The sequence below is a fragment of the Triturus cristatus genome, chromosome 12 (genome assembly GCF_964204655.1).
Source record: "Triturus cristatus chromosome 12, aTriCri1.1, whole genome shotgun sequence".
Taxonomy (NCBI): domain Eukaryota; kingdom Metazoa; phylum Chordata; class Amphibia; order Caudata; family Salamandridae; genus Triturus; species Triturus cristatus.
Window position 1 is genome coordinate 724,427,057 of NC_140595.1, and position 24,308 is coordinate 724,451,364.

Consider the following 24,308-nt stretch of genomic DNA (forward strand, 5'->3'; position numbering starts at 1 on the left):
ATAACTTAAAATTCCCATTGAGCTCAATGTATTATTGTGATTCAAATTGTGTTGCCTATTGCAATAAACTGTAACTATGACCTGCAAAAGTCAATTGCCTATTGCAAAGTATTTAACTAAAGCATCTCATTCTGAGAAAGTATATTTTGATACCTATTGTTGGTTCTAAAATAAAACAACAATATCTTTTGTATGCAAACCAATGGCCTAGAGTTCAGTTCTTGAGTGTGTGAGACCATTTGCTGACTGAGTGTGTACAACAAATGTTTTACACTGTACTCTGATACTGCCTTACTGCTCGGCAAGCTACCACTTTAGAGAGTAAGGTTATATCTAACTTTAGCCTCTGCCAAACCTCTGGGGACTGGGGACTCTGTGCACACTGTACCTATTTGGGAACAGTATATACAGAGCCACTTTCTCACAGTAGTGATAAAGTGATTAGAGTCCTACGGCCAACATAAAGATACAGCAAAACGTGAGGTGAAAAGCAAAAAGGTTGCTGGTAGGCCACCTTAAGGATGCCAGGTCTAACAAAAACTGAACTAAGGATAACATGAGTAAAACATCAGGTTTCTCTACTGCATTTGGTGAGACAAGTGGGCCTTCTTTTATCTTCCATTCAAGCAATCTTTGACAGACCCCTTTATTATAGAGCTTTTCAAGGATTACAGATAAGGCACTTACAAAGGAGTCCCAAATAATCAGAGATGGTTGACTTCTGTAATATGGGTCGTAGACTAAAAGCAGCACAAAAACAGAGTGCAACAGGGTCCAAAAAACTTGAGTGCCACAAGAGAGTTTGAATGCAAGCGTATCCTTTTACAGATCCAGAGATATACTCATGCAATTTTTATTTTTAGGACAGAACGTGCATGATGAAAAAAACATTGTTTTTAAAAAGCGCATTGCAGAATATCAGTACTTTGATGTGGGAAAACTTCAAAACTTTTAAACAAAATATTTGTAGGCAGCTTACAGCAAGTTGTTGTGGCCGAGTGGTTAAGGCGATGGACTAGAAATCCATTGGGGTATCCCCGCGCAGGTTCGAATCCTGCCAACAACGAGAATCTTTTTATTATCGGCTACAATTTCGGAAGTTAACCTTTAGTATTTCTTCCATTTCAGTTTTATAAATAGGTGGCTTATTTTTGTGTCACTATTGCCTCTCCACATATTTGTTATCGCTACCTCTTTCATGTCTTTGCTACACCTCATTCCTACTTTAGCACTGGTGTAAACGCTTCAAATTGTTATACGGTTGCTCTCTCATTCATACCTGCGCATGCACTTGAAAGTTACTTTACCAATAAAAGACGCAAAGAGAGAAATAGAACAAAATTGCTGGCTGGATTGGCAAACACACTTCATAAAACTGCATTTTCTTTTTTATTCTCCCCCGTGTTACATGCTTAACCTCCCCATGTGTAATTTCTCTTAACCTGCTGTCCCAGGAAGAGAATTTCATCTACAGGCTCTTTCTGTGTTTTTTTCCCTAGTCTGTCTTTCCCATTTCTTAGCTGTGTAACTGTTCCTTTACGCGCTCTATTTAAACGCCATCAATCTCATTTGAGCTCCTTGCTCCCGCTTCTGTTTTCTCCACCTCTCATACTGCCAGTTCTCTCTTTCTCTGTGGTTGGTGGCTACTTTCCTGAGCTTCCGAAGCCACGTGGTTCCTGCCTCTTGTTGTCAGACTTGAATTGGAAAAGGAACCATATTAACAAGCCTTTACCACTCACACAGGGCGGAAGTTTATACTTTAATTCAGTGAGCTAAGAAAAGCGTGTTGTGGGTCCCCTACGAGCCATGGTGCTTGCTTCATCATGATTTGGCACCAGTCATTAGCCGCAGCTCTGCTAATGAGCCACTGAGGTCAGTTTCAATATTTACTCAAAAACATAACCATGCAGCCCACCCCTCAACTGTGTATTTATCTTGCTTTTCTGCTGTTCGTGTGATTAGCTGGGAGGAGCTCACGGCGACATCCTCCCTATAAAAGTGTAGATGGATCACTCTCTAACTCTTTCTTGCTTCACATACAAATGGCTTGAAAGGTGCAGGGAAGATGCAGGTCTAATAGACAGAATAGAAGGCCTGTGCCAGGTGGGTTTCTCTGCATTGGTGTCCCATCACAGGTCCGCAAGTGTAATGTGTGATCTTTGACTCCTGGCATTTCACAAGCAGGCGGCCAGGAAACGGTTTCAGCCTATCAACCACTGAGGAGACGCAGCCTCTGAATGAGGAATGAGGAAGCAATGAATACATCCAGCCTATCACAGGAACATCCCTGAGTGTTCCGAATTATAAATTCTCCATGTCATTGTATGTCGTTGAGCCCAAGTAGCTCGCCGTGATCGTATAGTGGTTAGTACTCTGCGTTGTGGCCGCAGCAACCTCGGTTCGAATCCGAGTCACGGCATTGTGGTTGGCAATGTCACGGCAGTTGGGTGTTAATTTTACAGAATTAGCAAATGTACCAGTGGTTTTTGTAAAATGTCTATTAAAAACAGATCCTTTCAAATATTTAAACCATCTAACAACAAATGATTTAAACTTGCATGATTATAAGCTGTAGCTATAATGTATTTACTTACATAAATTATCGTTCTTGAACCTATTGGGGGTGGAGGGGGAGCGGAGCTCACCCCCCAGGTGCAGTTGAGTGACCTGTGTTGTGGCTCTCTAGAGGGAAGGCACAAATTTTGCTGTCACCCAGCCCAATCCAGACGTGTATTGGGGCCAGGTTTCAGGCAAATAGAGCAGTAAGTGCAGAGAAATGTTCACTCTCTAAAAGTGGCATTTCTAAAATAGTAAAGTTAAATCCAACCTCACCAGTAAGTAGGATTTTCAATAAATAAATAAAGCTACTCCTCTCCGATATGGAATTACCAAATTAAAAGTATAGGGGAATACACAGAGCTAACCTATGAGAGGGGTAGACCTCACAGTAGTGAAAAATGAAATAGACTGTTTGGTACTTACAGGACACGCGAACCACCAAAGTACATATCTTATTTTTTACTTACATAGCATCATGCACCTAGGACTACCTAGGGCCTACCTTAGGTGTAAATTATATGTAATAAAAGGGGAGTTTAAGGCTTGGCAAGTAGGCTGGGACTCCCCTGGGAGACCCCTGAGTCTATGCCCAGAACCATAACTCTGCCAGTCGAGTACTTACCTAAAAGCCGATAACTCACTTTTGTTCCATAGGCTAACATTGAGTGGTTTCACTTGGAAATTCTTCTAAGTGGTGTGGAGTTTTGGAACTTTAAAATATTCATCTAAAATCAGCCGAACAACGAATTCTGATTTACTCACCTGTTATCAGGATAGACCTCAGTGCTGCATCTTGGAGCTCGGTACTGACCCTGAAAAGTAATTTTGACCGTACTTACCAGTAACTCGAATTTCCTTCCATGGGATATCATTGCCTGCTTTTTGCTGAAAATTTTCTAAGTGTCGATTTTTGAAACTTACAAATATTCTTTAAAAATCGTACCAACTGTGAAAACGTAATTGTTTACCTGTTTTAGATAGATGTCCCAGTACTGAGCCTAGGAGCCCAGCACTGGATTACAAAAGTAACGAGAACGTACTTTACCCGTAACTTGAATTTTCTTCCATAGGAAACCATTGACTGTTTTTCTGTGAAATTTCTTCTAAGTGTCGATTTTGCAAACATGTAAATATTCCTTAAAAATCGCCTGTATAACTTAAACGCAGTTTCTCAACTGCTTACAGGTGGTACAGTAGTGCTGGATCTAGGATCCAACACTGACCTAGAAAACGTAACCATAACCCCACTTACCTGCTAAGTGAATTTCCTTCCATAGGATAACATTGGTAATTTGATCAGCAAAAGTTTCGAAGTGTCAACTTTTAAAATAGCAAAATATTGCTTAAAAATCACAACAGTAACTAAAACGAATTTACTCACTTGTTTCCAAGAACTGTCCCAGGACTGAATCTAGGATCCAGTCCTGGATTTAGAAAACTAATCCTGAAAGTAATTAATTGCATATAACTTAAAATTCCCATTGAGCTCAATGTATTATTGTGATTCAAATTGTGTTGCCTATTGCAATAAACTGTAACTATGACCTGCAAAAGTCAATTGCCTATTGCAAAGTATTTAACTAAAGCATCTCATTCTGAGAAAGTATATTTTGATACCTATTGTTGGTTCTAAAATAAAACAACAATATCTTTTGTATGCAAACCAATGGCCTAGAGTTCAGTTCTTGAGTGTGCGAGACCATTTGCTGACTGAGTGTGTACAACAAATGTTTTACACTGTACTCTGATACTGCCTTACTGCTCGGCAAGCTACCACTTTAGAGAGTAAGGTTATATCTAACTTTAGCCTCTGCCAAACCTCTGGGGACTGGGGACTCTGTGCACACTGTACCTATTTGGGAACAGTATATACAGAGCCACTTTCTCACAGTAGTGATAAAGTGATTAGAGTCCTACGGCCAACATAAAGATACAGCAAAACGTGAGGTGAAAAGCAAAAAGGTTGCTGGTAGGCCACCTTAAGGATGCCAGGTCTAACAAAAACTGAACTAAGGATAACATGAGTAAAACATCAGGTTTCTCTACTGCATTTGGTGAGACAAGTGGGCCTTCTTTTATCTTCCATTCAAGCAATCTTTGACAGACCCCTTTATTATAGAGCTTTTCAAGGATTACAGATAAGGCACTTACAAAGGAGTCCCAAATAATCAGAGATGGTTGACTTCTGTAATATGGGTCGTAGACTAAAAGCAGCACAAAAACAGAGAGCAACAGGGTCCAAAAAACTTGAGTGCCACAAGAGAGTTTGAATGCAAGCGTATCCTTTTACAGATCCAGAGATATACTCATGCAATTTTTATTTTTAGGACAGAACGTGCATGATGAAAAAAACATTGTTTTTAAAAAGCGCATTGCAGAATATCAGTACTTTGATGTGGGAAAACTTCAAAACTTTCAAACAAAATATTTGTAGGCAGCTTACAGCAAGTTGTTGTGGCCGAGTGGTTAAGGCGATGGACTAGAAATCCATTGGGGTATCCCCGCGCAGGTTCGAATCCTGCCAACAACGAGAATCTTTTTATTACCGGCTACAATTTCAGAAGTTAACCTTTAGTATTTCTTCCATTTCAGTTTTATAAATAGGTGGCTTATTTTTGTGTCACTATTGCCTCTCCACATATTTGTTATCGCTACCTCTTTCATGTCTTTGCTACACCTCATTCCTACTTTAGCACTGGTGTAAACGCTTCAAATTATTATACGGTTGCTCTCTCATTCATACCTGCGCATGCACTTGAAAGTTACTTTACCAATAAAAGACGCAAAGAGAGAAATAGAACAAAAGTGCTGGCTGGATTGGCAAACACACTTCATAAAACTGCATTTTCTTTTTTATTCTCCCCCGTGTTACATGCTTAACCTCCCCATGTGTAATTTCTCTTAACCTGCTGTCCCAGGAAGAGAATTTCATCTACAGGCTCTTTCTGTGTTTTTTTCCCTAGTCTGTCTTTCCCATTTCTTAGCTGTGTAACTGTTCCTTTACGCGCTCTATTTAAACGCCATCAATCTCATTTGAGCTCCTTGCTCCCGCTTCTGTTTTCTCCACCTCTCATACTGCCAGTTCTCTCTTTCTCTGTGGTTGGTGGCTACTTTCCTGAGCTTCCGAAGCCACGTGGTTCCTGCCTCTTGTTGTCAGACTTGAATTGGAAAAGGAACCATATTAACAAGCCTTTACCACTCACACACGGCGGAAGTTTATACTTTAATTCAGTGAGCTAAGAAAAGCGTGTTGTGGGTCCCCTACGAGCCATGGTGCTTGCTTCATCATGATTTGGCACCAGTCATTAGCCGCAGCTCTGCTAATGAGCCACTGAGGTCAGTTTCAATATTTACTCAAAAACATAACCATGCAGCCCACCCCTCAACTGTGTATTTATCTTGCTTTTCTGCTGTTCGTGTGATTAGCTGGGAGGAGCTCACGGCGACATCCTCCCTATAAAAGTGTAGATGGATCACTCTCTAACTCTTTCTTGCTTCACATACAAATGGCTTGAAAGGTGCAGGGAAGATGCAGGTCTAATAGACAGAATAGAAGGCCTGTGCCAGGTGGGTTTCTCTGCATTGGTGTCCCATCACAGGTCCGCAAGTGTAATGTGTGATCTTTGACTCCTGGCATTTCACAAGCAGGCGGCCAGGAAACGGTTTCAGCCTATCAACCACTGAGGAGACGCAGCCTCTGAATGAGGAATGAGGAAGCAATGAATACATCCAGCCTATCACAGGAACAGCCCTGAGTGTTCCGAATTATAAATTCTCCATGTCATTGTATGTCGTTGAGCCCAAGTAGCTCGCCGTGATCGTATAGTGGTTAGTACTCTGCTTTGTGGCCGCAGCAACCTCGGTTCGAATCCGAGTCACGGCATTGTGGTTGGCATTGTCACGGCAGTTGGGTGTTAATTTTACAGAATTAGCAAATGTACCAGTGGTTTTTGTAAAATGTCTATTAAAAACAGATCCTTTCAAATATTTAAACCATCTAACAACAACTGATTTAAACTTGCATGATTATAAGCTGTAGCTATAATGTATTTACTTACATAAATTATCGTTCTTGAACCTATTGGGGGTGGAGGGGGAGCGGAGCTCACCCCCCAGGTGCAGTTGAGTGACCTGTGTTGTGGCTCTCTAGAGGGAAGGCACAAATTTTGCTGTCACCCAGCCCAATCCAGACGTGTATTGGGGCCAGGTTTCAGGCAAATAGAGCAGTAAGTGCAGAGACATGTTCACTCTCTAAAAGTGGCATTTCTAAAATAGTAAAGTTAAATCCAACCTCACCAGTAAGTAGGATTTTCAATAAATAAATAAAGCTACTCCTCTCCGATATGGAATTACCAAATAAAAAGTATAGGGGAATACACAGAGCTAACCTATGAGAGGGGTAGACCTCACAGTAGTGAAAAATGAAATAGACTGTTTGGTACTTACAGGACACGCGAACCACCAAAGTACATATCTTATTTTTTTACTTACATAGCATCATGCACCTAGGACTACCTAGGGCCTACCTTAGGTGTAAATTATATGTAATAAAAAGGGAGTTTAAGGCTTGGCAAGTAGGCTGGGACTCCCCTGGGAGACCCCTGAGTCTATGCCCAGAACCATAACTCTGCCAGTCGAGTACTTACCTAAAAGCCGATAACTCACTTTTCTTCCATAGGCTAACATTGAGTGGTTTCACTTGGAAATTCTTCTAAGTGGTGTGGAGTTTTGGAACTTTAAAATATTCATCTAAAATCAGCCGAACAACGAATTCTGATTTACTCACCTGTTATCAGGAGAGACCTCAGTGCTGCATCTTGGAGCTCAGTACTGACCCTGAAAAGTAATTTTAACCGTACTTACCAGTAACTCAAATTTCCTTCCATGGGATATCATTGCCTGCTTTTTGCTGAAAATTTTCTAAGTGTCGATTTTTGAAACTTACAAATATTCTTTAAAAATCGTACCAACTGTGAAAACGTAATTGTTTACCTGTTTTAGATAGATGTCCCAGTACTGAGCCTAGGAGCCCAGCACTGGATTACAAAAGTAACGAGAACGTACTTTACCCGTAACTTGAATTTTCTTCCATAGGAAACCATTGACTGTTTTTCTGTGAAATTTCTTCTAAGTGTCGATTTTGCAAACATGTAAATATTCCTTAAAAATCGCCTGTATAACTTAAACGCAGTTTCTCAACTGCTTACAGGTGGTACAGTAGTGCTGGATCTAGGATCCAACACTGACCTAGAAAAAGTAACCATAACCCCACTTACCTGCTAAGTGAATTTCCTTCCATAGGATAACATTGGTAATTTGATCAGCAAAAGTTTCTAAGTGTCAACTTTTAAAATAGCAAAATATTGCTTAAAAATCACAACAGTAACTAAAACGAATTTACTCACTTGTTTCCAAGAACTGTCCCAGGACTGAATCTAGGATCCAGTCCTGGATTTAGAAAAGTAATCCTGAAAGTAATTAATTGCATATAACTTAAAATTCCCATTGAGCTCAATGTATTATTGTGATTCAAATTGTGTTGCCTATTGCAATAAACTGTAACTATGACCTGCAAAAGTCAATTGCCTATTGCAAAGTATTTAACTAAAGCATCTCATTCTGAGAAAGTATATTTTGATACCTATTGTTGGTTCTAAAATAAAACAACAATATCTTTTGTATGCAAACCAATGGCCTAGAGTTCAGTTCTTGAGTGTGTGAGACCATTTGCTGACTGAGTGTGTACAACAAATGTTTTACACTGTACTCTGATACTGCCTTACTGCTCGGCAAGCTACCACTTTAGAGAGTAAGGTTATATCTAACTTTAGCCTCTGCCAAACCTCTGGGGACTGGGGACTCTGTGCACACTGTACCTATTTGGGAACAGTATATACAGAGCCACTTTCTCACAGTAGTGATAAAGTGATTAGAGTCCTACGGCCAACATAAAGATACAGCAAAACGTGAGGTGAAAAGCAAAAAGGTTGCTGGTAGGCCACCTTAAGGATGCCAGGTCTAACAAAAACTGAACTAAGGATAACATGAGTAAAACATCAGGTTTCTCTACTGCATTTGGTGAGACAAGTGGGCCTTCTTTTATCTTCCATTCAAGCAATCTTTGACAGACCCCTTTATTATAGAGCTTTTCAAGGATTAAAGATAAGGCACTTACAAAGGAGTCCCAAATAATCAGAGATGGTTGACTTCTGTAATATGGGTCGTAGACTAAAAGCAGCACAAAAACAGAGTGCAACAGGGTCCAAAAAACTTGAGTGCCACAAGAGAGTTTGAATGCAAGCGTATCCTTTTACAGATCCAGAGATATACTCATGCAATTTTTATTTTTAGGACAGAACGTGCATGATGAAAAAAACATTGTTTTTAAAAAGCGCATTGCAGAATATCAGTACTTTGATGTGGGAAAACTTCAAAACTTTCAAACAAAATATTTGTAGGCAGCTTACAGCAAGTTGTTGTGGCCGAGTGGTTAAGGCAATGGACTAGAAATCCATTGGGGTATCCCCGCGCAGGTTCGAATCCTGCCAACAACGACAATCTTTTTATTATCGGCTACAATTTCAGAAGTTAACCTTTAGTATTTCTTCCATTTCAGTTTTATAAATAGGTGGCTTATTTTTGTGTCACTATTGCCTCTCCACATATTTGTTATCGCTACCTCTTTCATGTCTTTGCTACACCTCATTCCTACTTTAGCACTGGTGTAAACGCTTCAAATTGTTATACGGTTGCTCTCTCATTCATACCTGCGCATGCACTTGAAAGTTACTTTACCAATAAAAGACGCAAAGAGAGAAATAGAACAAAAGTGCTGGCTGGATTGGCAAACACACTTCATAAAACTGCATTTTCTTTTTTATTCTCCCCCGTGTTACATGCTTAACCTCCCCATGTGTAATTTCTCTTAACCTGCTGTCCCAGGAAGAGAATTTCATCTACAGGCTCTTTCTGTGTTTTTTTCCCTAGTCTGTCTTTCCCATTTCTTAGCTGTGTAACTGTTCCTTTACGCGCTCTATTTAAACGCCATCAATCTCATTTGAGCTCCTTGCTCCCGCTTCTGTTTTCTCCACCTCTCATACTGCCAGTTCTCTCTTTCTCTGTGGTTGGTGGCTACTTTCCTGAGCTTCCGAAGCCACGTGGTTCCTACCTCTTGTTGTCAGACTTGAATTGGAAAAGGAACCATATTAACAAGCCTTTACCACTCACACACGGCGGAAGTTTATACTTTAATTCAGTGAGCTAAGAAAAGCGTGTTGTGGGTCCCCTACGAGCCATGGTGCTTGCTTCATCATGATTTGGCACCAGTCATTAGCCGCAGCTCTGCTAATGAGCCACTGAGGTCAGTTTCAATATTTACTCAAAAACATAACCATGCAGCCCACCCCTCAACAGTGTATTTATCTTGCTTTTCTGCTGTTCGTGTGATTAGCTGGGAGGAGCTCACGGCGACATCCTCCCTATAAAAGTGTAGATGGATCACTCTCTAACTCTTTCTTGCTTCACATACAAATGGCTTGAAAGGTGCAGGGAAGATGCAGGTCTAATAGACAGAATAGAAGGCCTGTGCCAGGTGGGTTTCTCTGCATTGGTGTCCCATCACAGGTCCGCAAGTGTAATGTGTGATCTTTGACTCCTGGCATTTCACAAGCAGGCGGCCAGGACACGGTTTCAGCCTATCAACCACTGAGGAGATGCAGCCTCTGAATGAGGAATGAGGAAGCAATGAATACATCCAGCCTATCACAGGAACAGCCCTGAGTGTTCCGAATTATAAATTCTCCATGTCATTGTATGTCGTTGAGCCCAAGTAGCTCGCCGTGATCGTATAGTGGTTAGTACTCTGCGTTGTGGCCGCAGCAACCTCGGTTCCAATCCTAGTCACGGCATTGTGGTTGGCAATGTCACGGCAGTTGGGTGTTAATTTTACAGAATTAGCAAATGTACCAGTGGTTTTTGTAAAATGTCTATTAAAAACAGATCCTTTCAAATATTTAAACCATCTAACAACAAATGATTTAAACTTGCATGATTATAAGCTGTAGCTATAATGTATTTACTTACATAAATTATCGTTCTTGAACCTATTGGGGGTGGAGGGGGAGCGGAGCTCACCCCCCAGGTGCAGTTGAGTGACCTGTGTTGTGGCTCTCTAGAGGGAAGGCACAAATTTTGCTGTCACCCAGCCCAATCCAGACGTGTATTGGGGCCAGGTTTCAGGCAAATAGAGCAGTAAGTGCAGAGACATGTTCACTCTCTAAAAGTGGCATTTCTAAAATAGTAAAGTTAAATCCAACCTCACCAGTAAGTAGGATTTTCAATAAATAAATAAAGCTACTCCTCTCCGATATGGAATTACCAAATTAAAAGTATAGGGGAATACACAGAGCTAACCTATGAGAGGGGTAGACCTCACAGTAGTGAAAAATGAAATAGACTGTTTGGTACTTACAGGACACGCGAACCACCAAAGTACATATCTTATTTTTTACTTACATAGCATCATGCAACTAGGACTACCTAGGGCCTACCTTAGGTGTAAATTATATGTAATAAAAGGGGAGTTTAAGGCTTGGCAAGTAGGCTGGGACTCCCCTGGGAGACCCCTGAGTCTATGCCCAGAACCATAACTCTGCCAGTCGAGTACTTACCTAAAAGCCGATAACTCACTTTTCTTCCATAGGCTAACATTGAGTGGTTTCACTTGGAAATTCTTCTAAGTTGTGTGGAGTTTTGGAACTTTAAAATATTCATCTAAAATCAGCCGAACAACGAATTCTGATTTACTCACCTGTTATCAGGAGAGACCTCAGTGCTGCATCTTGGAGCTCGGTACTGACCCTGAAAAGTAATTTTAACCGTACTTACCAGTAACTCGAATTTCCTTCCATGGGATATCATTGCCTGCTTTTTGCTGAAAATTTTCTAAGTGTCGATTTTTGAAACTTACAAATATTCTTTAAAAATCGTACCAACTGTGAAAACGTAATTGTTTACCTGTTTTAGATAGATGTCCCAGTACTGAGCCTAGGAGCCCAGCACTGGATTACAAAAGTAACGAGAACGTACTTTACCCGTAACTTGAATTTTCTTCCATAGGAAACCATTGACTGTTTTTCTGTGAAATTTCTTCTAAGTGTCGATTTTGCAAACATGTAAATATTCCTTAAAAATCGCCTGTATAACTTAAACGCAGTTTCTCAACTGCTTACAGGTGGTACAGTAGTGCTGGATCTAGGATCCAACACTGACCTAGAAAACGTAACCATAACCCCACTTACCTGCTAAGTGAATTTCCTTCCATAGGATAACATTGGTAATTTGATCAGCAAAAGTTTCGAAGTGTCAACTTTTAAAATAGCAAAATATTGCTTAAAAATCACAACAGTAACTAAAACGAATTTACTCACTTGTTTCCAAGAACTGTCCCAGGACTGAATCTAGGATCCAGTCCTGGATTTAGAAAAGTAATCCTGAAAGTAATTAATTGCATATAACTTAAAATTCCCATTGAGCTCAATGTATTATTGTGATTCAAATTGCGTTGCCTATTGCAATAAACTGTAACTATGACCTGCAAAAGTCAATTGCCTATTGCAAAGTATTTAACTAAAGCATCTCATTCTGAGAAAGTATATTTTGATACCTATTGTTGGTTCTAAAATAAAACAACAATATCTTTTGTATGCAAACCAATGGCCTAGAGTTCAGTTCTTGAGTGTGTGAGACCATTTGCTGACTGAGTGTGTACAACAAATGTTTTACACTGTACTCTGATACTGCGTTACTGCTCGGCAAGCTACCACTTTAGAGAGTAAGGTTATATCTAACTTTAGCCTCTGCCAAACCTCTGGGGACTGGGGACTCTGTGCACACTGTACCTATTTGGGAACAGTATATACAGAGCCACTTTCTCACAGTAGTGATAAAGTGATTAGAGTCCTAAGGCCAACATAAAGATACAGCAAAACGTGAGGTGAAAAGCAAAAAGGTTGCTGGTAGGCCACCTTAAGGATGCCAGGTCTAACAAAAACTGAACTAAGGATAACATGAGTAAAACATCAGGTTTCTCTACTGCATTTGGTGAGACAAGTGGGCCTTCTTTTATCTTCCATTCAAGCAATCTTTGACAGACCCCTTTATTATAGAGCTTTTCAAGGATTAAAGATAAGGCACTTACAAAGGAGTCCCAAATACTCAGAGATGGTTGACTTCTGTAATATGGGTCGTAGACTAAAAGCAGCGCAAAAACAGAGTGCAACAGGGTCCAAAAAACTTGAGTGCCACAAGAGAGTTTGAATGCAAGCGTATCCTTTTACAGATCCAGAGATATACTCATGCAATTTTTGTTTTTAGGACAGAACGTGCATGATGAAAAAATCATTGTTTTTAAAAAGCGCATTGCAGAATATCAGTACTTTGATGTGGGAAAACTTCAAAACTTTCAAACAAAATATTTGTAGGCAGCCTACAGCAAGTTGTTGTGGCCGAGTGGTTAAGGTGATGGACTAGAAATCCATTGGGGTATCCCCGCGCAGGTTCGAATCCTGTCCACAACAAGAATCTTTTTATTATCGGCTACAATTTCAGAAGTTAACCTTTAGTATTTCTTCCATTTCAGTTTTATAAATAGGTGGCTTATTTTTGTGTCACTATTGCCTCTCCACATATTTGTTATCGCTACCTCTTTCATGTCTTTGCTACACCTCATTCCTACTTTAGCACTGGTGTAAACGCTTCAAATTATTATACGGTTGCTCTCTCATTCATACCTGCGCATGCACTTGAAAGTTACTTTACCAATAAAAGACGCAAAGAGAGAAATAGAACAAAAGTGCTGGCTGGATTGGCAAACAAACTTCATAAAACTGCATTTTCTTTTTTATTCTCCCCCGTGTTACATGCTTAACCTCCCCATGTGTAATTTCTCTTAACCTGCTGTCCCAGGAAGAGAATTTCATCTACAGGCTCTTTCTGTGTTTTTTTCCCTAGTCTGTCTTTCCCATTTCTTAGCTGTGTAACTGTTCCTTTACGCGCTCTATTTAAACGCCATCAATCTCATTTGAGCTCCTTGCTCCCGCTTCTGTTTTCTCCACCTCTCATACTGCCAGTTCTCTCTTTCTCTGTGGTTGGTGGCTACTTTCCTGAGCTTCCGAAGCCACGTGGTTCCTGCCTCTTGTTGTCAGACTTGAATTGGAAAAGGAACCATATTAACAAGCCTTTACCACTCACACACGGCGGAAGTTTATACTTTAATTCAGTGAGCTAAGAAAAGCGTGTTGTGGGTCCCCTACGAGCCATGGTGCTTGCTTCATCATGATTTGGCACCAGTCATTAGCCGCAGCTCTGCTAATGAGCCACTGAGGTCAGTTTCAATATTTACTCAAAAACATAACCATGCAGCCCACCCCTCAACTGTGTATTTATCTTGCTTTTCTGCTGTTCGTGTGATTAGCTGGGAGGAGCTCACGGCGACATCCTCCCTATAAAAGTGTAGATGGATCACTCTCTAACTCTTTCTTGCTTTACATACAAATGGCTTGAAAGGTGCAGGGAAGATGCAGGTCTAATAGACAGAATAGAAGGTCTGTGCCAGGTGGGTTTCTCTGCATTGGTGCCCCATCACAGGTCCGCAAGTGTAATGTGTGATCTTTGACTCCTGGCATTTCACAAGCAGGCGGCCAGGAAACGGTTTCAGCCTATCAACCACTGAGGAGACGCAGCCTCTGAATGAGGAATGAGGAAGCAATGAATACATCCAGCCTATCACAGGAACAGCCCTGAGTGTTCCGAATTATAAATTCTCCATGTCACTGTATGTCGTCGAGCCCAAGTAGCTCGCCGTGATCGTTTAGTGGTTAGTACTCTGCGTTGTGGCCGCAGCAACCTCGGTTCGAATCCGAGTCACGGCATTGTGGTTGGCAATTTCACGGCAGTTGGGTGTTAATTTTACAGAATTAGCAAATGTACCAGTGGTTTTTGTAAAATGTCTATTAAAAACAGATCCTTTCAAATATTTAAACCATCTAACAACAAATGATTTAAACTCGCATGATTATAAGCTGTAGGTATAATGTATTTACTTACATAAATTATCGTTCTTGAACCTATTGTGGGTGGAGGGGGAGCGGAGCTCACCCCCCAGGTGCAGTTGAGTGACCTGTGTTGTGGCTCTCTAGAGGGAAGGCACAAATTTTGCTGTCACCCAGCCCAATCCAGACGTGTATTGGGGCCAGGTTTCAGGCAAATAGAGCAGTAAGTGCAGAGAAATGTTCACTCTCTAAAAGTGGCATTTGTAAAATAGTAAAGTTAAATCCAACCTCACCAGTAAGTAGGATTTTCAATAAATAAATAAAGCTACTCCTCTCCGATATGGAATTACCAAATTAAATGTATAGGGGAATACACAGAGCTAACCTATGAGAGGGGTAGACCTCACAGTAGTGAAAAATGAAATAGACTGTTTGGTACTTACAGGACACGCGAACCACCAAAGTACATATCTTATTTTTTACTTACATAGCATCATGCACCTAGGACTACCTAGGGCCTACCTTAGGTGTAAATTAGATGTAATAAAAGGGGAGTTTAAGGCTTGGCAAGTAGGCTGGGACTCCCCTGGGACACCCCTGAGTCTATGCCCAGAACCATAACTCTGCCAGTCGAGTACTTACCTAAAAGCCGATAACTCACTTTTCTTCCATAGGCTAACATTGAGTGGTTTCACTTGGAAATTCTTCTAAGTGGTGTGGAGTTTTGGAACTTTAAAATATTCATCTAAAATCAGCCGAACAACGAATTCTGATTTACTCACCTGTTATCAGGAGAGACCTCAGTGCTGCATCTTGGAGCTCGGTACTGACCCTGAAAAGTAATTTTAACCGTACTTACCAGTAACTCGAATTTCCTTCCATGGGATATCATTGCCTGCTTTTTGCTGAAAATTTTCTAAGTGTCGATTTTTGAAACTTACAAATATTCTTTAAAAATCGTACCAACTGTGAAAACGTAATTGTTTACCTGTTTTAGATAGATGTCCCAGTACTGAGCCTAGGAGCCCAGCACTGGATTACAAAAGTAACGAGAACGTACTTTACCCGTAACTTGAATTTTCTTCCATAGGAAACCATTGACTGTTTTTCTGTGAAATTTCTTCTAAGTGTCGATTTTGCAAACATGTAAATATTCCTTAAAAATGGCCTGTATAACTTAAACGCAGTTTCTCAACTGCTTACAGGTGGTACAGTAGTGCTGGATCTAGGATCCAACACTGACCTAGAAAACGTAACCATAACCCCACTTACCTGCTAAGTGAATTTCCTTCCATAGGATAACATTGGTAATTTGATCAGCAAAAGTTTCTAAGTGTCAACTTTTAAAATAGCAAAATATTGCTTAAAAATCACAACAGTAACTAAAACGAATTTACTCACTTGTTTCCAAGAACTGTCCCAGGACTGAATCTAGGATCCAGTCCTGGATTTAGAAAAGTAATCCTGAAAGTAATTAATTGCATATAACTTAAAATTCCCATTGAGCTCAATGTATTATTGTGATTCAAATTGTGTTGCCTATTGCAATAAACTGTAACTATGACCTGCAAAAGTCAATTGCCTATTGCAAAGTATTTAACTAAAGCATCTCATTCTGAGAAAGTATATTTTGATACCTATTGTTGGTTCTAAAATAAAACAACAATATCTTTTGTATGCAAACCAATGGCCTAGAGTTCAGTTCTTGAGTGTGTGAGACCATTTGCTGACTGAGTGTGTACAACAAATGTTTTACACTGTACTCTGATACTGCCTTACTGCTCGGCAAGCTACCACTTTAGAGAGTAAGGTTATATCTAACTTTAGCCTCTGCCAAACCTCTGGGGACTGGGGACTCTGTGCACACTGTACCTATTTGGGAACAGTATATACAGAGCCACTTTCTCACAGTAGTGATAAAGTGATTAGAGTCCTACGGCCAACATAAAGATACAGCAAAACGTGAGGTGAAAAGCAAAAAGGTTGCTGGTAGGCCACCTTAAGGATGCCAGGTCTAACAAAAACTGAACTAAGGATAACATGAGTAAAACATCAGGTTTCTCTACTGCATTTGGTGAGACAAGTGGGCCTTCTTTTATCTTCCATTCAAGCAATCTTTGACAGACCCCTTTATTATAGAGCTTTTCAAGGATTACAGATAAGGCACTTACAAAGGAGTCCCAAATAATCAGAGATGGTTGACTTCTGTAATATGGGTCGTAGACTAAAAGCAGCACAAAAACAGAGTGCAACAGGGTCCAAAAAACTTGAGTGCCACAAAAGAGTTTGAATGCAAGCGTATCCTTTTACAGATCCAGAGATATACTCATGCAATTTTTATTTTTAGGACAGAACGTGCATGATGAAAAAAACATTGTTTTTAAAAAGCGCATTGCAGAATATCAGTACTTTGATGTGGGAAAACTTCAAAACTTTTAAACAAAATATTTGTAGGCAGCTTACAGCAAGTTGTTGTGGCCGAGTGGTTAAGGCGATGGACTAGAAATCCATTGGGGTATCCCCGCGCAGGTTCGAATCCTGCCAACAACGAGAATCTTTTTATTATCGGCTACAATTTCGGAAGTTAACCTTTAGTATTTCTTCCATTTCAGTTTTATAAATAGGTGGCTTATTTTTGTGTCACTATTGCCTCTCCACATATTTGTTATCGCTACCTCTTTCATGTCTTTGCTACACCTCATTCCTACTTTAGCACTGGTGTAAACGCTTCAAATTGTTATACGGTTGCTCTCTCATTCATACCTGCGCATGCACTTGAAAGTTACTTTACCAATAAAAGACGCAAAGAGAGAAATAGAACAAAATTGCTGGCTGGATTGGCAAACACACTTCATAAAACTGCATTTTCTTTTTTATTCTCCCCCGTGTTACATGCTTAACCTCCCCATGTGTAATTTCTCTTAACCTGCTGTCCCAGGAAGAGAATTTCATCTACAGGCTCTTTCTGTGTTTTTTTCCCTAGTCTGTCTTTCCCATTTCTTAGCTGTGTAACTGTTCCTTTACGCGCTCTATTTAAACGCCATCAATCTCATTTGAGCTCCTTGCTCCCGCTTCTGTTTTCTCCACCTCTCATACTGCCAGTTCTCTCTTTCTCTGTGGTTGGTGGCTACTTTCCTGAGCTTCCGAAGCCACGTGGTTCCTGCCTCTTGTTGTCAGACTTGAATTGGAAAAGGAACCATATTAACAAGCCTTTACCACTCACACACGGCGGAAGTTTATACTTTAATTCAGTGAGCTAAGAAAAGCGTGTTGTGGGTCCCCTACGAGCCATGGTGCTTGCTTCATCATGATTTGGCACCAGTCATTAGCCGCAGCTCTGCTAATGAGCCACTGAGGTCAGTTTCAATATTTACTCAAAAACATAACCATGCAGCCCACCCCTCAACTGTGTATTTATCTTGCTTTTCTGCTGTTCGTGTGATTAGCTGGGAGGAGCTCACGGCGACATCCTCCCTATAAAAGTGTAGATGGATCACTCTCTAACTCTTTCTTGCTTCACATACAAATGGCTTGAAAGGTGCAGGGAAGATGCAGGTCTAATAGACAGAATAGAAGGCCTGTGCCAGGTGGGTTTCTCTGCATTGGTGTCCCATCACAGGTCCGCAAGTGTAATGTGTGATCTTTGACTCCTGGCATTTCACAAGCAGGCGGCCAGGAAACGGTTTCAGCCTATCAACCACTGAGGAGACGCAGCCTCTGAATGAGGAATGAGGAAGCAATGAATACATCCAGCCTATCACAGGAACATCCCTGAGTGTTCCGAATTATAAATTCTCCATGTCATTGTATGTCGTTGAGCCCAAGTAGCTCGCCGTGATCGTATAGTGGTTAGTACTCTGCGTTGTGGCCGCAGCAACCTCGGTTCGAATCCGAGTCACGGCATTGTGGTTGGCAATGTCACGGCAGTTGGGTGTTAATTTTACAGAATTAGCAAATGTACCAGTGGTTTTTGTAAAATGTCTATTAAAAACAGATCCTTTCAAATATTTAAACCATCTAACAACAAATGATTTAAACTTGCATGATTATAAGCTGTAGCTATAATGTATTTACTTACATAAATTATCGTTCTTGAACCTATTGGGGGTGGAGGGGGAGCGGAGCTCACCCCCCAGGTGCAGTTGAGTGACCTGTGTTGTGGCTCTCTAGAGGGAAGGCACAAATTTTGCTGTCACCCAGCCCAATCCAGACGTGTATTGGGGCCAGGTTTCAGGCAAATAGAGCAGTAAGTGCAGAGAAATGTTCACTCTCTAAAAGTGGCATTTCTAAAATAGTAAAGTTAAATCCAACCTCACCAGTAAGTAGGATTTTCAATAAATAAATAAAGCTACTCCTCTCCGATATGGAATTACCAAATTAAAAGTATAGGGGAATACACAGAGCTAACCTATGAGAGGGGTAGACCTCACAGTAGTGAAAAATGAAATAGACTGTTTGGTACTTACAGGACACGCGAACCACCAAAGTACATATCTTATTTTTTACTTACATAGCATCATGCACCTAGGACTACCTAGGGCCTACCTTAGGTGTAAATTATATGTAATAAAAGGGGAGTTTAAGGCTTGGCAAGTAGGCTGGGACTCCCCTGGGAGACCCCTGAGTCTATGCCCAGAACCATAACTCTGCCAGTCGAGTACTTACCTAAAAGCCGATAACTCACTTTTGTTCCATAGGCTAACATTGAGTGGTTTCACTTGGAAATTCTTCTAAGTGGTGTGGAGTTTTGGAACTTTAAAATATTCATCTAAAATCAGCCGAACAACGAATTCTGATTTACTCACCTGTTATCAGGATAGACCTCAGTGCTGCATCTTGGAGCTCGGTACTGACCCTGAAAAGTAATTTTGACCGTACTTACCAGTAACTCGAATTTCCTTCCATGGGATATCATTGCCTGCTTTTTGCTGAAAATTTTCTAAGTGTCGATTTTTGAAACTTACAAATATTCTTTAAAAATCGTACCAACTGTGAAAACGTAATTGTTTACCTGTTTTAGATAGATGTCCCAGTACTGAGCCTAGGAGCCCAGCACTGGATTACAAAAGTAACGAGAACGTACTTTACCCGTAACTTGAATTTTCTTCCATAGGAAACCATTGACTGTTTTTCTGTGAAATTTCTTCTAAGTGTCGATTTTGCAAACATGTAAATATTCCTTAAAAATCGCCTGTATAACTTAAACGCAGTTTCTCAACTGCTTACAGGTGGTACAGTAGTGCTGGATCTAGGATCCAACACTGACCTAGAAAACGTAACCATAACCCCACTTACCTGCTAAGTGAATTTCCTTCCATAGGATAACATTGGTAATTTGATCAGCAAAAGTTTCGAAGTGTCAACTTTTAAAATAGCAAAATATTGCTTAAAAATCACAACAGTAACTAAAACGAATTTACTCACTTGTTTCCAAGAACTGTCCCAGGACTGAATCTAGGATCCAGTCCTGGATTTAGAAAACTAATCCTGAAAGTAATTAATTGCATATAACTTAAAATTCCCATTGAGCTCAATGTATTATTGTGATTCAAATTGTGTTGCCTATTGCAATAAACTGTAACTATGACCTGCAAAAGTCAATTGCCTATTGCAAAGTATTTAACTAAAGCATCTCATTCTGAGAAAGTATATTTTGATACCTATTGTTGGTTCTAAAATAAAACAACAATATCTTTTGTATGCAAACCAATGGCCTAGAGTTCAGTTCTTGAGTGTGCGAGACCATTTGCTGACTGAGTGTGTACAACAAATGTTTTACACTGTACTCTGATACTGCCTTACTGCTCGGCAAGCTACCACTTTAGAGAGTAAGGTTATATCTAACTTTAGCCTCTGCCAAACCTCTGGGGACTGGGGACTCTGTGCACACTGTACCTATTTGGGAACAGTATATACAGAGCCACTTTCTCACAGTAGTGATAAAGTGATTAGAGTCCTACGGCCAACATAAAGATACAGCAAAACGTGAGGTGAAAAGCAAAAAGGTTGCTGGTAGGCCACCTTAAGGATGCCAGGTCTAACAAAAACTGAACTAAGGATAACATGAGTAAAACATCAGGTTTCTCTACTGCATTTGGTGAGACAAGTGGGCCTTCTTTTATCTTCCATTCAAGCAATCTTTGACAGACCCCTTTATTATAGAGCTTTTCAAGGATTACAGATAAGGCACTTACAAAGGAGTCCCAAATAATCAGAGATGGTTGACTTCTGTAATATGGGTCGTAGACTAAAAGCAGCACAAAAACAGAGAGCAACAGGGTCCAAAAAACTTGAGTGCCACAAGAGAGTTTGAATGCAAGCGTATCCTTTTACAGATCCAGAGATATACTCATGCAATTTTTATTTTTAGGACAGAACGTGCATGATGAAAAAAACATTGTTTTTAAAAAGCGCATTGCAGAATATCAGTACTTTGATGTGGGAAAACTTCAAAACTTTCAAACAAAATATTTGTAGGCAGCTTACAGCAAGTTGTTGTGGCCGAGTGGTTAAGGCGATGGACTAGAAATCCATTGGGGTATCCCCGCGCAGGTTCGAATCCTGCCAACAACGAGAATCTTTTTATTACCGGCTACAATTTCAGAAGTTAACCTTTAGTATTTCTTCCATTTCAGTTTTATAAATAGGTGGCTTATTTTTGTGTCACTATTGCCTCTCCACATATTTGTTATCGCTACCTCTTTCATGTCTTTGCTACACCTCATTCCTACTTTAGCACTGGTGTAAACGCTTCAAATTATTATACGGTTGCTCTCTCATTCATACCTGCGCATGCACTTGAAAGTTACTTTACCAATAAAAGACGCAAAGAGAGAAATAGAACAAAAGTGCTGGCTGGATTGGCAAACACACTTCATAAAACTGCATTTTCTTTTTTATTCTCCCCCGTGTTACATGCTTAACCTCCCCATGTGTAATTTCTCTTAACCTGCTGTCCCAGGAAGAGAATTTCATCTACAGGCTCTTTCTGTGTTTTTTTCCCTAGTCTGTCTTTCCCATTTCTTAGCTGTGTAACTGTTCCTTTACGCGCTCTATTTAAACGCCATCAATCTCATTTGAGCTCCTTGCTCCCGCTTCTGTTTTCTCCACCTCTCATACTGCCAGTTCTCTCTTTCTCTGTGGTTGGTGGCTACTTTCCTGAGCTTCCGAAGCCACGTGGTTCCTGCCTCTTGTTGTCAGACTTGAATTGGAAAAGGAACCATATTAACAAGCCTTTACCACTCACACACGGCGGAAGTTTATACTTTAATTCAGTGAGCTAAGAAAAGCGTGTTGTGGGTCCCCTACGAGCCATGGTGCTTGCTTCATCATGATTTGGCACCAGTCATTAGCCGCAGCTCTGCTAATGAGCCACTGAGGTCAGTTTCAATATTTACTCAAAAACATAACCATGCAGCCCACCCCTCAACTGTGTATTTATCTTGCTTTTCTGCTGTTCGTGTGATTAGCTGGGAGGAGCTCACGGCGACATCCTCCCTATAAAAGTGTAGATGGATCACTCTCTAACTCTTTCTTGCTTCACATACAAATGGCTTGAAAGGTGCAGGGAAGATGCAGGTCTAATAGACAGAATAGAAGGCCTGTGCCAGGTGGGTTTCTCTGCATTGGTGTCCCATCACAGGTCCGCAAGTGTAATGTGTGATCTTTGACTCCTGGCATTTCACAAGCAGGCGGCCAGGAAACGGTTTCAGCCTATCAACCACTGAGGAGACGCAGCCTCTGAATGAGGAATGAGGAAGCAATGAATACATCCAGCCTATCACAGGAACAGCCCTGAGTGTTCCGAATTATAAATTCTCCATGTCATTGTATGTCGTTGAGCCCAAGTAGCTCGCCGTGATCGTATAGTGGTTAGTACTCTGCTTTGTGGCCGCAGCAACCTCGGTTCGAATCCGAGTCACGGCATTGTGGTTGGCATTGTCACGGCAGTTGGGTGTTAATTTTACAGAATTAGCAAATGTACCAGTGGTTTTTGTAAAATGTCTATTAAAAACAGATCCTTTCAAATATTTAAACCATCTAACAACAACTGATTTAAACTTGCATGATTATAAGCTGTAGCTATAATGTATTTACTTACATAAATTATCGTTCTTGAACCTATTGGGGGTGGAGGGGGAGCGGAGCTCACCCCCCAGGTGCAGTTGAGTGACCTGTGTTGTGGCTCTCTAGAGGGAAGGCACAAATTTTGCTGTCACCCAGCCCAATCCAGACGTGTATTGGGGCCAGGTTTCAGGCAAATAGAGCAGTAAGTGCAGAGACATGTTCACTCTCTAAAAGTGGCATTTCTAAAATAGTAAAGTTAAATCCAACCTCACCAGTAAGTAGGATTTTCAATAAATAAATAAAGCTACTCCTCTCCGATATGGAATTACCAAATAAAAAGTATAGGGGAATACACAGAGCTAACCTATGAGAGGGGTAGACCTCACAGTAGTGAAAAATGAAATAGACTGTTTGGTACTTACAGGACACGCGAACCACCAAAGTACATATCTTATTTTTTACTTACATAGCATCATGCACCTAGGACTACCTAGGGCCTACCTTAGGTGTAAATTATATGTAATAAAAAGGGAGTTTAAGGCTTGGCAAGTAGGCTGGGACTCCCCTGGGAGACCCCTGAGTCTATGCCCAGAACCATAACTCTGCCAGTCGAGTACTTACCTAAAAGCCGATAACTCACTTTTCTTCCATAGGCTAACATTGAGTGGTTTCACTTGGAAATTCTTCTAAGTGGTGTGGAGTTTTGGAACTTTAAAATATTCATCTAAAATCAGCCGAACAACGAATTCTGATTTACTCACCTGTTATCAGGAGAGACCTCAGTGCTGCATCTTGGAGCTCAGTACTGACCCTGAAAAGTAATTTTAACCGTACTTACCAGTAACTCAAATTTCCTTCCATGGGATATCATTGCCTGCTTTTTGCTGAAAATTTTCTAAGTGTCGATTTTTGAAACTTACAAATATTCTTTAAAAATCGTACCAACTGTGAAAACGTAATTGTTTACCTGTTTTAGATAGATGTCCCAGTACTGAGCCTAGGAGCCCAGCACTGGATTACAAAAGTAACGAGAACGTACTTTACCCGTAACTTGAATTTTCTTCCATAGGAAACCATTGACTGTTTTTCTGTGAAATTTCTTCTAAGTGTCGATTTTGCAAACATGTAAATATTCCTTAAAAATCGCCTGTATAACTTAAACGCAGTTTCTCAACTGCTTACAGGTGGTACAGTAGTGCTGGATCTAGGATCCAACACTGACCTAGAAAAAGTAACCATAACCCCACTTACCTGCTAAGTGAATTTCCTTCCATAGGATAACATTGGTAATTTGATCAGCAAAAGTTTCTAAGTGTCAACTTTTAAAATAGCAAAATATTGCTTAAAAATCACAACAGTAACTAAAACGAATTTACTCACTTGTTTCCAAGAACTGTCCCAGGACTGAATCTAGGATCCAGTCCTGGATTTAGAAAAGTAATCCTGAAAGTAATTAATTGCATATAACTTAAAATTCCCATTGAGCTCAATGTATTATTGTGATTCAAATTGTGTTGCCTATTGCAATAAACTGTAACTATGACCTGCAAAAGTCAATTGCCTATTGCAAAGTATTTAACTAAAGCATCTCATTCTGAGAAAGTATATTTTGATACCTATTGTTGGTTCTAA

The 24,308-nt window shown here is 40.4% G+C and overlaps 8 non-coding genes across 8 annotated transcripts; all 8 read left to right on the forward strand.

Moving 5' to 3' along the window:
* The first annotated feature begins 984 nt into the window (after nt 1–984).
* TRNAS-AGA (transfer RNA serine (anticodon AGA)) lies at nt 985–1,066 on the forward strand. The gene has a single exon. It is a non-coding gene; the product is annotated as a tRNA-Ser (tRNA).
* A 1,281-nt stretch (nt 1,067–2,347) lies between these two features.
* Nucleotides 2,348–2,419, forward strand: TRNAH-GUG (transfer RNA histidin (anticodon GUG)). Its single transcript has one exon. It is a non-coding gene; the product is annotated as a tRNA-His (tRNA).
* Nucleotides 2,420–5,007: 2,588 nt separating this feature from the next.
* Nucleotides 5,008–5,089, forward strand: TRNAS-AGA (transfer RNA serine (anticodon AGA)). Its single transcript has one exon. It is a non-coding gene; the product is annotated as a tRNA-Ser (tRNA).
* Nucleotides 5,090–9,031: 3,942 nt separating this feature from the next.
* On the forward strand, nt 9,032–9,113 carry TRNAS-AGA (transfer RNA serine (anticodon AGA)). Its single transcript has one exon. It is a non-coding gene; the product is annotated as a tRNA-Ser (tRNA).
* A 3,941-nt stretch (nt 9,114–13,054) lies between these two features.
* On the forward strand, nt 13,055–13,136 carry TRNAS-AGA (transfer RNA serine (anticodon AGA)). Its single transcript has one exon. It is a non-coding gene; the product is annotated as a tRNA-Ser (tRNA).
* Nucleotides 13,137–17,077: 3,941 nt separating this feature from the next.
* TRNAS-AGA (transfer RNA serine (anticodon AGA)) lies at nt 17,078–17,159 on the forward strand. Its single transcript has one exon. It is a non-coding gene; the product is annotated as a tRNA-Ser (tRNA).
* A 1,281-nt stretch (nt 17,160–18,440) lies between these two features.
* Nucleotides 18,441–18,512, forward strand: TRNAH-GUG (transfer RNA histidin (anticodon GUG)). The gene has a single exon. It is a non-coding gene; the product is annotated as a tRNA-His (tRNA).
* Nucleotides 18,513–21,100: 2,588 nt separating this feature from the next.
* TRNAS-AGA (transfer RNA serine (anticodon AGA)) lies at nt 21,101–21,182 on the forward strand. Its single transcript has one exon. It is a non-coding gene; the product is annotated as a tRNA-Ser (tRNA).
* The last annotated feature ends 3,126 nt before the right edge of the window (nt 21,183–24,308 follow it).